Source organism: Perca fluviatilis, chromosome 17 (assembly GCF_010015445.1).
Source record: "Perca fluviatilis chromosome 17, GENO_Pfluv_1.0, whole genome shotgun sequence".
Taxonomy (NCBI): domain Eukaryota; kingdom Metazoa; phylum Chordata; class Actinopteri; order Perciformes; family Percidae; genus Perca; species Perca fluviatilis.
This window is the reverse complement of record NC_053128.1, coordinates 36,798,793-36,814,117: the sequence shown is the minus strand read 5'-3', so window position 1 is coordinate 36,814,117 and position 15,325 is coordinate 36,798,793. Positions and strand designations below refer to the sequence as shown.

The window sequence follows — 15,325 nt, the reverse complement described above, 5'->3', positions numbered from 1 at the left end:
TTAATTAAGGTAGGTCCAAATTAGGCCTACAGTTTAGAAATGTTAAGTTTACCCATATCTTCTGCCAGAGGATAAGATCTCATACTTGGCATGGAGAATAAAAATAGAGCAGACCATATTATGTGTGCTTGCCTGGAGAGACTGGTTTCTATTCCTCTACACAACCTTCATGACAGCAGAGGTGTCAAAAGTATTCACATTCATTACTCAAGTAGAAGTATAGATACTAGGGTTTGAAAAGACTTTTGTAGAAGTTGAAGTATCAACTCAAGTTTTTACTTAAGTAAAAGTGTAAAAGTACTGGTTTCAAAACTACTTAAGGTATAAAAGTAATATAAGGCAGAGATCTTCAACAGGGGTCCTCAGAGTCATTGCAGGGGGCCTCCAAATTGTACATTTATGAGTCTTTAAAAAAAAATTTAATAAAATGCCTTAACATAATTCCAACATATTATTAGCAAATCTAAATTCCCACTGATGATAGGCTTACTGGCCTATAGGTAAGGTAGTCACTAAGATATCAGCCTACAGATAAAGTTAATCCTAGATTCACTGTGCCACATGTAACATTAAAATATGATTTATAAAATCATGCCAACAATTAATATTTTAATAGCTTATGAAAAAAAGGTATGTAAGAAGGCTTTAGGTTACCCTAACAGTTATTGTAGGCCCAGTTTAATATGCAACTTAATTTCATACAATATGTAGGGGGTCCCTGCTACATCTCACTTTAAGTTAAGGGGTCCTTGGCTTAAAAAACGTTCAAGACCCCTGATGTAAGGGGGGGAATGCCATTAAGGACAACAGCTTAACTCTAAAACGCGGGGACAAAATCATATGACTATAATAATGTTATATTAAAATCATACCTGCAAACTCAGAAGGGCTGAAAAAGGTGACACGTAGGCTACATCTCTTCTGTGTTTTTCAGACAACGGCAGCTACAGTCTGGTGTCAGACTCCTCTCCAGTGAAATACAGACACACCTTTACACCGTTTAGCTCTCAGCATTTTATCATGTTTACTCCAGCTGCTAGCTAACGCTAGGCTATGACGCTAGTCTAACCTGCTTCCAACTGTAGTGTTGACTAGCGTCCCGTGCGGCGATGTTTCAGTTCCCTCTAACGTCCATTTTCGGAGCATCGCGCAGGCATTTAAGTGGCACCTAAATAAGGCACCGAAATCCGTGTTGCTATTCGGTCCGGTAGATAACGGTCGTTAAGGTACCGGTGGCGTATTAGCACAGTCTGTACAGGTGTTATGGATCGCGTACAAACCAATAGGGTGTCGGAATGGTATATGTTTACACTTCTCATCCAACCACAATCAAAGTCACTCTCTCCGGATGGAGCGATCTGGATAGGTTTTTGTGTTTTTTGAACGATGACTGACAAGCTGGAATGAAAACAAGCCGAACTGAAATAGGAGTAACGAGGCTATTTTTAAAATGTAAGGAGTAGAAAGTACAGATAATTGCGTGAAAATGTAAGGAGTAGAAGTAAAAAGTATGCTGTTAAATAATTACTCCAGTAAAGTATAGATACCCAAAATTTCTACTTTGTCAAGGTAACGAAGTATTTGTACTTCGTTACCTGACACCTCTTCTGATCACATCAGATCACAGTTTGATTTAAAGTTAGCTTCTTCATCACTTTGAAGAGGAGATCTCAACACTTCCTCAAGATGTAGATGGAGTACATGCTCAAAACTAAGAACAAGGACGGAGCGGAATCAACCTCCTGATCCGTCTGAATCTGAACCATTTACCATCACAACGTGAGTATTACTTGCTAAGACACACAGAATCTTAAACACTGCTGGATGATGAGATAATTCACTTTCATAAGAGAGGTTTGTGGAAATACTTATAAATGTTATATATTATATAAATGCTATATTGCAAAAAAGAGCCATAAGAATAATGCATAATAGAGCTCAACAGTCTGGTTCTGGTAATAACAATCCCATTGATTGATTGATTGATTGATTGATTGATTGATAGGTTATCAGAGATAAAGTCTAAAGACAGTCTGAGGTACACCGACCCGCAGCTTTGAAGATGTGAAACAACGGTTTCTGCTCCAGTAATAGACAAAAGTCCATATGAAATCAATCTGCTTTAAAAAACATACATTATATTGTCAAGATGTGGTTAGAAATATGTTGTAATATAATATTTAAATGTTAAAAATCATTCAGAGCATTTTCACACCTGAAAGTCCAAACCAAGGTTCATGTTTTAGTTACATTGTAACATTTGATCCGGAAGTTTTGGTTTCACACTCCAGTTATATTAGTGCACTAAAGATCTCGCGTGACAAAACTGCGTCCTGTCGTCATCACAACACATGAGCCACGTCTTCCCACAGTTGTAACTGATTGGGTTTGTAGACGGGCTTCCACGTCCTCTAGTATCCACTCTCTGTGTCGGAGTTTTTCCAGCTGACTGCTGCTCTCCTACTGACTGCTGCTCTCTCCTACTGACTGCTGCTCTCCCCTACTGACTGCTACTCTCCCTACTGACTGCTCTCTCCTACTGACTGCTGCTCTCCCCTACTGACTGCTACTCTCCTACTGACTGCTGCTCTCTCACTGACTGCTACTTCCCTACTGACTGCTGCTCTCCTACTGACTGCTACTCTCTCTACTGACTGCTACTCTCCTACTGACTGCTACTCTCCTACTGACTGGCTGCTCTCCTTACTGACTGCTACTCTCCCTACTGACTGCTGCCTCTCCTACTGACTGCTACCTCTCCTACTGACTGCTGCTCTCCCTACTGCTGCTCTCTCCTACTGACTGCTACTCTCCTACTGACTGCTGCTCTCCTCCACTGACTGCTGCTCTCTGACTGCTGCTCTCCCTACTGACTGCTGCTCTCCCTACTGACTGCTACTCTCCTACTGACTGCTACTCTCTCACTGACTGCTGCTCTCCCTACTGACTGCTGCTCTCTCCTACTGACTGCTACTCTCCTACCGACTGCTGCTCTCCTACTGACTGCTACTCTCCCTACTGACTGCTACTCTCTTACTGACTGCTGCTCTCTCCTACTGACTGCTGCTCTCCTACTGACTGCTGCTCTCTCCTACTGACTGCTGCTCTCTCCTACTGACTGCTGCTCTCTCCTACTGACTGCTACTCTCTCCTACTGACTGCTGCTCTCTCCTACTGACTGCTACTCTCTCCTACTGACTGCTACTCTCCCCTACTGACTGCTGCTCTCTCCTACTGACTGCTGCTCTCTCCTACTGACTGCTGCTCTCTCCTACTGACTGCTGCTCTCTCCTACTGACTGCTGCTCTCTCCTACTGACTGCTGCTCTCTCCTACTGACTGCTGCTCTCTCCTACTGACTGCTGCTCTCCTACTGACTGCTGCTCTCTCCTACTGACTGCTACTCTCCTACTGACTGCTGCTCTCTCCTACTGACTGCTACTCTCTCCTACTGACTGCTACTCTCTCCTACTGACTGCTACTCTCTCCTACTGACTGCTGCTCTCTCCTACTGACTGCTGCTCTCTCCTACTGACTGCTGCTCTCTCCTACTGACTGCTACTCTCTCCTACTGACTGCTGCTCTCTCCTACTGACTGCTGCTCTCTCCTACTGACTGCTGCTCTCCCCTACTGACTGCTGCTCTCTCCTACTGACTGCTACTCTCTCCTACTGACTGCTACTCTCTCCTACTGACTGCTGCTCTCTCCTACTGACTGCTACTCTCTCCTACTGACTGCTGCCTCCCTACTGCCGCGGCTCTTTTTGTTTTGTTGTGATGTTGAGAGGCGAGACATTGGAACTTTCTTCCTGGAGCATTTATTCAGAGACAAACGGAAACCCACGCTGTACATTTACTACCACTTAACAAGTACAGGTGAAACTCGGAAAAATTAAAATATCTTGCAAAGTTCATTCATTTCAGTATTTCAACCTAAAATGTGAAACTAATATATTATTATAGACTCATTACATGCAAAGCGGATATTTCAAGCCTTTATTTGTTATAATTTTTGATGATTATGGCTTACAGCTTATGAAACCCCAACTTTAAGATCTCAGAAAATTTGAATATTACATGAAATCAATAAAAAACATTTTTTTAAAAATGTACGAAAGTGGCCATTTTGGTACTTTTGGCAGTTGGGCAGGTGCCAAGTCCTGCTGGAAGATGAAGTCTGCAGCTCCATAAAGCTTGTCTGCTGAAGGATACATGAAGTGCTCTAAAATGTCCGGTAGACGGCCGCTTTGACTCTGGACTTTATAAAGCACAGTGAACCAAAAACCAGCAGATGACATGGCTCCCCAAATCAACACAGACTGTTGAAACTTCACACTGGACTTCAAGCATCTTGGATTGTGTGCCTCTCCATTCTTCCTCCAGACTCTGGGACCTTGGTTTCCAAATTAGATGCAAAATTTGCTCTCTTCAGAAAAGGGGACTTTGAACCACTGAGCAACAGACCAGTTTAGCCCAGTTAAGACGCTTCTGAAGTTGTTTGTTGTTCAGGGAGCGGCTTGACAAGCCCATGTCCAGGGATCCGTCTGTGTGTGGTGGCTTTTGATGCTCCAGCCTCCGTCCACTCCTTGTGAAGCTCCCCCCACACTTTTGAATGGCCTTTTCCAGACAATCCTCTCCAGGCTGCGGTCATCCTTGTCCTGCTTGTGCACCTGTTTCTTCCCACACTTTTCCCCTTCCACTTAACTTTCTATTAATGTGCTTTGATACAGCACTTTGAGAACATTCAACTTCTTTTGCAATTACCTTTTTGAGGCTTTCCCTCCTTGTGGAGGGTGTCTATGATGGTTTTCTGCACAACTGTCAGGTCAGCAGTCTTTCCCATGATTGTGAATTCTACTGAACCAGACTGAGAGTCTCCTGGTTAAAGTTAAGGCTTTCCCTAAACAGGCATGATCTAGAAAAGGCGATCCATGCTCTTATCAGTTCAAGATTGGATTACTGTAATGCTCTTTATATTGGTCTGAATCAAACCTCCATCTCACGTCTTCAACTTGTACAAAATGCTGCGCCTGCGGCCTTTTAACAAATACACCTAGACGTGCACATATTACTCCCATTCTCCACACTCTACATTGGCTCCCTTGCGTTTTAGAATAGATTTTAAGATTTTGTTGTTTGCTTTTAAGGCCTTAAATTGTCTGGCCCCAGAGTATTTTTCTGAAATTTTAACTTTGCGGGGAGCACAACCCGGTCATTGCGTTCTTCAAATCAGCGCGGTTTTTAGACGTGCCGAGGACAAGGTACGAACGTTAGGGTGATCAGGCTTTTGCAGTTGCTGTCCCGAGACTCTGGAACAAGCTACCCCCTGATATTCACACTACCACAGATGGAGCTCTTTTAGGTCCAAACTCAAAACGATTTGTTCTGTCTAGCCTTTAACACGTAGCAGTGGTGTGACAATTTCATTCTTTTATTTCTGTGTAACCTTTTCTGATTTTACTGTTTTCTTTGTTCATTCTTTCTATTGTATGACATGTGTTTCTGATGTTAAGCACTTTGGATACCTGCTGGTTTTGTAAAGTGCTATATAAATACATTTTGATTGATTGATTGATTTAAAGGGCCCAGAAAACCTCTTGCAGGGCTTTTGGATTAATTAGCTGATTATAGTGGGACACTTTGACCCTACGATATTGAACCTTTTCACAATATTCAAACTTTCTGAGATTTTGAATTTGGGGTTTTCATAAACTGTAAGCCATAATCATCAAAATTATAACAAATAAAGGCTTGAAATTTCTAGCTTTGCATGTAATGAGTCTATAATAATATCTTAGCTTCACCTTTTAAGTTGAATTACTGAAATAAATTAACTTTTGCACGATATTCTAATTTTCTGAGTTTCACCTGTAAACTGCTGATGTATTCTCAGCTCTGATAGCCGACAGCTGTCTGCTCTGAGCACATTCACATCACACATTCTCTCATGTAGCCTACACACTAAGCACCGAGCTATTCCTTAAAGGAGCTTCCCCAGTCTTGTAACACAAGGAGAGCGTGCCTGAGCTTCTTGTATTTGGTCCAAAAGTCCGAACCATCCAAAAAATACTTTCACACTATAAACGAACCAGAACATGACCACTTCTTTTTGTTGGACCAAAATTTGGTTAAATAACCTAATGTTTTTCTTGGATTTGTTCTTAGCTAAGAACAAAATCTAAGAACACTCGAGAGCACTTTTACGCACATTTGAGTGATGACAATTTGCTCCAAATAATTGGTTACTGCATTTTATTTAATTCTACAGTTGTTTACAATGATAGTATTGTAGTTTAATGTAGGCTATTTCTGATAATTTGTTGAAAAAGAAATAATAGTAGCCAAAGAAACACTAACACTGCAAATTACATCAGCAATTAAACTGATTAAATCCCGCGTTATTTGGTGATTGAACACGCTATTTATAGGGGCAAAATGCAGTGGTTAGCCACGGTTAGATTTCTCCGCCATGGTATCACAGGGTCTCCGTCGCGGTTTTAAAAAGTATTAAAAGGTAGTAAATCAAATTAGTAAAAATTAAGGCCATTAAAAGGTATTAAATGGTATTAATCGCCATTTTACGAGGTATTAATTTTTTGAATGACTTTTTGCAAACTATGAGTTGTCCATTTGTTTTATTATTATGTCTATTTAAGTTAATCTTGTAAAGTTTGTGTGATATTATATCCTATCCCGCACGAGTGATAGCCTATTTAGCCGGACAATCCAGACCCACATCAAGGTGTAGGGTCTGGGTTCACACCATTGGCAGGGCTCAATCCCAGGGCGGATAAACGGTTGTCTTTCAAATTCCCTCTGCACGCTACAACCAGGCAGAGACCATGAAGATAGCGGAGCTAGTTAATAGATTAAAGGGGTGATAGAATGATTATATAGGGTATTTCACACTGTTCCTCATGTTCTCCTAATGGGGTATATAACATTAGTTGGGCTGAAAATGGCCTGGTTGATATTTTATTGGCCCTTATGCATCCCTGTGTTTTGCGCCCTATTTGTAACAAGAGCTTTTCTTACAAATATGGTATGGTAATGAATATTTAGATGAGCTGCGCGCTGATTGGTTGAGCGACTTGCCATAGAGCACATATTAGAGACGCTACGTGATTGGTTGAGCGAACCCCAATACACACAACACATTAGAAAAGCGACAGAATCTCATATTCCAGACACTGCAATGTTTCATTACCAAATTCACTTCTGAGACTTTTTTAAGCGAGAAATCAACTATATAAAGCTCAAATATGGGGCGTTTTACAAAATTTGATGGCTAATTGCAAATTTAGTAAGACGTGTCGGACTTTAGGAGCTCCACTTTGATTTTAAGGCATTTTTATGAACGCGGCGTTCTTTGTAGGAAAGCAGCTGCTTGCTATATGTCCTATTCATTACAATGGGGAAATACCGCAGCTAGCTAGCTACACTTTCGCCCATAACTAAATTATATTTAAAGTTTGAATTCTCGCACGCCACTTATACAACATCATTCCCCAATGTCTTATAAAGCTAACCGTTGTGTCCGGATTTGGTTTTTAAGGCATTTTTATGAACGGAGAGCGTCTTTGTAGGACCAGCAGCTGCTTGCTATATGTCACATTCATTACAATGGGGAAATACCGCCGTTGCTCACTTTCGCATAACTAAAGTATATTTACAGTTTGAATTTCGCACGGCATGAATATTACAGGTTCCTCAAGGTCTTACAAAGCTTAGCTAACACTTGTCCGATTTCGGATTTCAATTGAATGTATTTTTGTGAATGTCAGAGTTAGGAGGAGCTAGCTAGCTCTCATTGATGGACTCCATCTCACCGCGTGCTCTATCAATGAGACTCGGACAAGAGGCTTTATTTCCCCGATTGTTTGTTTAAATAACTCAACACACATACCCATTATAAGATTAACTGGAACCTCGCGGGCCGCGGTAAAAGATTGGCGGAACACAGCTTCGCTGACGCGGTCAGGGCGGCGATGTAGCAACCCAGGCAGCACCAACACCGGCACTAAACTCAGACACACAGTTGGAGAAATTTCTGCAATTAGCCATCCATTTTCGTAAAGCGGCCCATATTTGAGCTTTATATGGTTGATTTCGCGCATAAAAAGTTTCAGAAGTGAATTTTGTAATGGAATAGCAGAGATCTCGCGTGACCTAGCTAGATTCAGAAGACTACCTGATTCTCAGGTCAGTTGTGTAGCCTATGTAAATGTTCTACCTGATCTCTCAGGTCAGTTGTGTAGCCTATGTAAATGTTCTACCTGATCTCAGGTCAGTTTTTGTAGCCTATGTATAACTTCTCATTTTTATATGTAACATGTTTCTACCTGATCTCAGCTCAATTGTGTAGCCTATGTAAATGTTGGGGCGTGACTGTTCTCTTAAGGTTCCGGTTTGAGACGCGCGCGTAAGCAACTCAGCTTTGTTGGGATTCGCCCGTTTTCAGAGGCAGTTTCAAAATATGAAATTTTCATAGTAAAGGGGTGTCAGTGGGATTTTGAGCTTCTATATATGTCCTATTTACCCTCCGAACTGTCGTTATTCAACTATGACAGGGTAAAATCGGTTTTGCATTCTATCACCCCTTTAAACTTTTGCGTATCGGTCGGCAAAACTCTGAACACATCTTCTTTTTTAAGAATGATTTCTGTGCCGTTCTTTTCTCAAAGAAAAGTTGAACTCCAAGTCTTCCAGAGTCGCGGCCAAAGCCGATTCCAAAGACCGCTGTTAGCCAGCAGCAGCAGCTCTTCTTTGTTTAAAAGTTGTTTGTATCCCACAAATATGAACCGAGATCCTGAGTGGTGAATCACACAGATGAAGAGTATAGTGCAAACGTTCCTCCAGGGCAAGCAGGTGGCATCTCCGCTGGTAAGAAAATATTGTATAGGGACAGTAGAAGTGGATAGGTTATTCAGATTGATTAAGTACATAGCGGTCTCAGTGTGCAAGGTGGTTTTGTGCATTCCGTAACAGTGTGGAAGTGTCATTGCTTTTACGTAAATAATTTATTTGAACAAGTTCTGAAAAGCTCTACTATCTACCCTAGCTCCGATGTAGATGCTGTGATGGTTGACAGTGTTTCTCTAGAATGGTTTTCAGTAGCGGGGGTGGGGTGTTTAAACATCAAAAGTAACGTTACCTGAAAACAGCGTGTAGATTCTTTTTAGCATCTCACATTAGCTACACTATGACCACTACTACTACGGTCAGAAACATTGATTGTGCCAAAATATGAACATAACGTCGCTGTCAACGGGCTTATCTGCTAATGTTAGCTACCGAACCGTTAGCTTAACCATCCAGCAAATAGACGGCGCCGTTACCTGAAACCGCTGATTAACATCACCGCTCATTTTACACACAGTTTAACAACAAAACAAAACGCAGAGTGAACATTACTAGCTACGTTTTCATGTTGGTTTTGAGCGGTATGCACCCCTAGTGGGGAAGAAAAAGCACTTCAGTTGAAGCACTTAGCATGAGATCACAGGTTTACTAAGTTTTAAATGGTTAGAATGACATGCATGTCTGTGTATGTCTGTTGTCTTGTATTTCACTTGCCTCATGGAATATTTTCTATGTGTACTCATTTGCATACAGAAGAAGGTTCACTTAGTTTGAAGTGGTTATAATGGCATCAGTGAATGCATGTTTCTTTGAACTGCTTTAATTTATCATTTTATTTCATCTATTTATTTTATTCTAAAGGTAAAATTAATGCAAGATGTATCCAAAGTCAGTGAGTCTAATCTATTCTGTTGACTTTCCTCATTCTGCGTTGTTCTATTGGCCTAGAGGGTGTAGTTTTTTTTTATAAATCTCAAACTCTGTTTAATGGTTAGAGAACGTGTGTTGCGTATAAACCTGCAACTTAATGGCGGTGTTGGTTTTAAAAAATATTGAGAAGGTATTAAAAATGGTATTAAAAGGTATTGAATTTGTCTCTGGTATTTCTGTATATACCCTGTATCAGAAATGTACAAAAAGCAGTCTATCAGCAGTGATCGTTAGAGAGCACGTCCAAGAATAGCGCGGACACGCTGCCACAACGCTGAAAGTGGGCACGTGTCCCACTCTGAGAAAAGGGAGAAAGAAAAGAGAGACCGGCTGTCCGGAGGACCCGGCTGAGATGGTATGTGTGCATCATGAGAACTGTAAGTCGTATAACTTATGTTGTCAGTTTATTTAAGCCTGTATTATTAGTCTATAGTTCTTGCTATTTTTTGTTTCAACTTCACCTGCTAGCTAAATTGCACTGGCTGTTGATTCAATATAATAACGATTGCTCTACGCTTGCTCACGTTTGTGATTTTAGGTGCATAATTTACAGGCTGAAGTAGTTACACTACGTTAAGACACTAGAACTGCCATGATTCCAAACTCTATAATCTCTCATGATAAATACCTAATTACGATATTAATGCATATCTTAGGATATCTTTAGAACAACGTAATAACACCGACATGTACATTTTAACGATTTTAATTATACTTTTGAGTAGTAGCCTAATAGTGTTTCAATAATTCATATCATGGCATAGTAAACCGTGATTATTTCATACATTCATATCCCGAAAAATATTGGGGGAAATTCATTCAACATAATTCACAGCCAAATAACAATTAAAAGTACGTTATTTGAACATGTATAACCTAACCTAACCTGGTACTGCCTCTGTTTTGGTGTCTGCTGCGGTGAGCAGCGCTGCTCGGACCGTTCCCCGCTGCCCTTTTTTCCTCCATAATCTCGGCTCTCAGCTCCTCTGCCAGTTGCTGCATGAACTTCCTCCGGGACATTTTACAGCTGGTAAGCTGGAAAGGATGTGTGTAATGATTCTGGCCAGTTGTAGCATGTATAAAGTTATATGAACACGTAGACAGCTACCGGCCATCTACATGTACGGCGCCTTTCACAGAGCGATCGCCTGGCGCTTTTCTTCTGAGTCAGAACCGAGTCCATCCTACGTTACCGAATCTGGCTTTGCCTTCGGCCCATCGGTGATGCCCACACTTGTTACTCGAGACCGCTAGTTACGTTTCTCTGACAGAGACTATGATTATTACTCAGCAACCAAGATGCATCTTCAACCACGCAAAAGATTAAAAACAAAACCGCAAAAATCCGAGCGGTCAGTATGACCGTGTATGGCCGAAATAGGTCAAAGGGATTGTATTTTCTTTGCCTTTTGTGTAATGTATATAAAAACAATTTTAAATGAAAATACAGACTATTTTAGGAAAAGCCAGGTACCAGCAGGATTGTATTTTTTTATTTAGCAAAGTTATTACACGTATACATTTCTAAACGGTCAAAATGACCGTCCTGGCTGTTCTAGTGTTAAGGAACAGGCTACAGGGGGACCATCTAGCAGCATGTATGCTAGATGGTACCCCTGGACCGTCCTGGCTGTTCTAGTGTTAAGGAACAGGCTACAGGGGGACCATCTAGCAGCATGTATGCTAGATGGTACCCCTGGACCGTCCTGGCCGTTCTAGTGTTAAGGAACAGGCTACAGGGGGACCATCTAGCAGCATGTATGCTAGATGGTACCCCTGGACCGTCCTGGCTGTTCTAGTGTTAAGGAACAGGCCACAGGGGGACCATCTAGCAGCATGTATGCTACTCAGCCTTAATGGGACACCTCTTTCTAAATTCCCCTATAACTGAGCCTTGGAGTTATTTTTCCAAAAGCCAAGAAAAATCAAATGTACACAGCAAGGCTGCCAACTTCGCCACTGAGGCAAATATGCAATTAGTTTCATTATGAATGGTTTCATTCTATACTTTGGGTTTTGGTTTCCCTATGAAGAATTTCTTGTAAAATTCATTTTGTAGACCTACAGTTCCTCAAAAATACAGTTCAATCAAAACTGAAAATATACTGAAAGACTTCTTCGCACGGGAAATGGTGCTTCACCCAGAGTACTTTTAACCACTTCCTCAATGACTGCATAAAACTCTCTGCAATGAGCACAAACACTACTGCCCTTTGTACTCCTGAGACTTGTAAGTCTTAACTAGCTTCTTAATATGCTAAAAACCCTCTTTTCACACTCTTCAACAGTGTGAACCTTGAGATTGCTATGTCAGTAAAATGATGTGGCAGTGGACAGCGACAGAGGGTGACATGAAGAGATAGATATTTAGACTTTTACTGACCTGTGTAAAACTGTCAGGGCGTACTAGACTAGAGTCTACAGAGAATGACTATTTCTGAACATCATAGACCGTCTGTCTGTCTGTCTCTTTAAGTACTAAAGGCTGTGTTCACTTTTCTCAACAGGTTGGAGATGGCCTCAGATAACAACATTGCTGCCCTGGGTCGACCTTTCACCCTGGGAATGCTCTATGATGCTCGGAGAGAATGAACTGATCCCAGGTAAGTGTTGACTACATTCAAAATGTTTCTAAAATCTATCTGTCACAGTTCTACTATAGAGATCAAAATAACCATTCAGCCCTAATCCTAACCCCCTAACCCTATGAAAATGATTAGCAAATGCTTTATAATTCCCCATTTCTGTAGTTGTGACCATTTATTATTTGACTAAATAATTGATGCATGATAAATTGTTGGTATATTATCCTGCACGAATATGAAAAATTTAATTGTAAATACTTTTGTAGAATTTCATCCGATTATTACGTCCATGAAGCCAATTTTACAACATCCCTGGAACAGGGTTGCTGTATTTTTTATACTACACTATGACTTTAATTCTTGTAATTCATGTAAAGCACTTTGAGTTGCCTTGTTGTTGAAATGTTCAAATAAAGCTGCCTTGTAATATGAAACCTGACTCTGATTGAGGATTGGTTCCAAATTAGAAAACTGTTTTTATGGTCAATTACGTTGGTACTGCAGAGATCAGGGAGTGAGATTATTAGAGCAGAAAACATTGTTTTGGTGTCAATCTTGATTGTCTGTGCAGTTTTCTAACTCTTTGCATTAGAGCGGGGCTGAGCTTTGTCACCTGACAAAACACACACACATACACACACAAAAACAATGAAATGTTTAGAAGTTCGGCGGACGCTGACAGAAGAAAAAGCTGCAACATGTAGAAATCTAAATGATTTTTATTAGTTTTCTGTGAATTTACATTCAAATTATTTTCCTGCTTTATCAGATGACTGATGGTTTCTAATTTCTATAGGTTTGACATTGTGGGATAATAAAACTCTACAAGGCAAGATAACTGAAAGCTCTCAGCGCTTCAATGAGTTTAAAATGGCTGCTTCTGACTCCACTGAATCCAAGTGCACTCTGCTGGATGTTGATGCTTCTCTGAAGGCCAGTTACCTGAGTGGACTGATTGAAGTTGGAGGATCTGCCAAGTATCTGAATGATCAGAAGAAATTCCACAATCAGAGCAGAGTGATATGTCAGTACAAAGCTACCACCAACTTCAAGCAGTTAATGATTAAACAACTAACCATGGAAACCCAACAGATGGATGTCATTAAGAACAGCTCAGCAACACATGTAGTCACAGGCATCCTTTATGGGGCAAATGCTTTCTTTGTGTTTGACAGTGAGAAGGTAGAGGCCAGCAGTGTTCAGGACATCCAGCGCAGCATGCACGCTGTGATAAAGAAGATTCCTAAATTTGGTATTGAGGGGCAGGTTAATCTTAAGCTGACCGATGGAGAAAAAGCCCTGACACAGAAATTCTCCTGCAAATTCTACGGAGACTTAATTCTTGATAGCAACCCTGCAACATTTGTAGAGGCAGTGAATGCCTACAAACAACTTCCAAAGCTACTGGGAGAAAAAGGAGAGAATGCTGTTCCAGTGAAGGTCTGGCTGATGCCGCTGGAGAATTTCAACTCGGAAGCTGCTGAGCTGAAGAAAGAGATCAGCTCTGAAGTAGTTGGGAAGGTGCAGTATCATCTAGATAAATTAAGGGAAATAGGAATGAGATGCAACGATTCTCTGGAAGACAAAGTGGTGGAGCAGTTTCCTGTGATTCGAGAAGAGTTGAGAACTTTCCAAACATTGTGTGGTAAACATGCAACTAACCTCCAGCAGGCTTTGGCAAAGAAACTTCCCTCCATCCGTGAAGGAAAAGAAGATGAGAGCTCACTGAACCAACTCTTTGAAGACAGAGAGAAGTCACCATTTAGTCAGGAAAAACTAACCAAGTGGCTGGAACATAAAGAGAGAGAAATCAACGTCATCAGATCCTGTGTAGATACCATGGAGGGAATAAAGATCGTCCCAAATCAGTCAGCGCTGGACAGACAGGTTTTTGCTCGAGGTGTAGAAGATGCTCTGTGCTTTGTTTTCACTTCAGTGGAAAGGGGTGATACCTACCTTGATGTGATGGCCAGGTACTTGGACTACCCTAAATTAGTAAGTACCAATGAAGATCAATGGTACTACTCACCTGAGGTTTTCACCAAAATGAGAGAAAAAGCCAAAGCTTTCCAGCACTTTGCCAACGCACAGAAGAGCAAGAGTCGATTCTGTTTCCTCGATGCAGCCATTGCTAACAAGAACTACACAGGAGCAACCATCTACCATTACAAGAAAGGCAATCTGGTCAGTGAAGATTTTTCAAACCTTGAAGTCAAATCAGATACCTGTGACATATCATGATTACAAGAGAGTAGGCGGAAATTCCTTTTCCCTATCAAGGCTGTAGCAGAGTTGGGGTGTATCTGGACTGGCCTGCTGGAACTCTGTCCTTCTACAGAGTCTCCTCCTAACACACTTGAGGCACCTCTACACCTTTCACACTACATTCACTGAGCCTGTTTACCCAGGACTCTGGGCTTATTTGAAACCAACTTCGTGCATCCGGTCCAGTTGAACAAGGGCAGTGATGAAGACCTGTTAGATTCTTGGTCTATAAATAGTGATATGGGTTTACAATTTATCTTGAACATGCTTCACAAATTTAAACAATGCATTCAAACCCAGAGGGACCAGGAACATTGATGATTTAATCAATAGGTGGCTGATTGATTTGATGCACAGCCTTCTTCTGGAACTGGTTAGTACTTTACAGATTCATAATATGTTTAAACTTTCATTGTTTGATGGATAAGATATATTTTAATAGTACATTTCTGTTCTAATTCTTGATACCTTAAAGATAAAGAGCTTATATCGATACACAATTGCTTCGCAACACTTGTGTGTTGAAATTATTGTGTTGGTGATAGGATATAAATAAGCTTAAGTGCCTTTTGATTTATTTAGCTTTTTTCTTTCTTCTTGCGTGTGATTTTTGAAATAGTTGTCTTTCAGAATCCAAGAGGAATCATTACGTTTGTCTTAACGTCTGTACCTTAAAGGGTGATA

General features: G+C 40.9%; 1 pseudogene; it reads left to right on the top strand.

Moving 5' to 3' along the window:
- Positions 1-14,770, top strand: part of LOC120545108 — an 88,254-nt pseudogene extending 73,484 nt beyond the window's left edge.
- Positions 14,771-15,325: the final 555 nt, after the last annotated feature.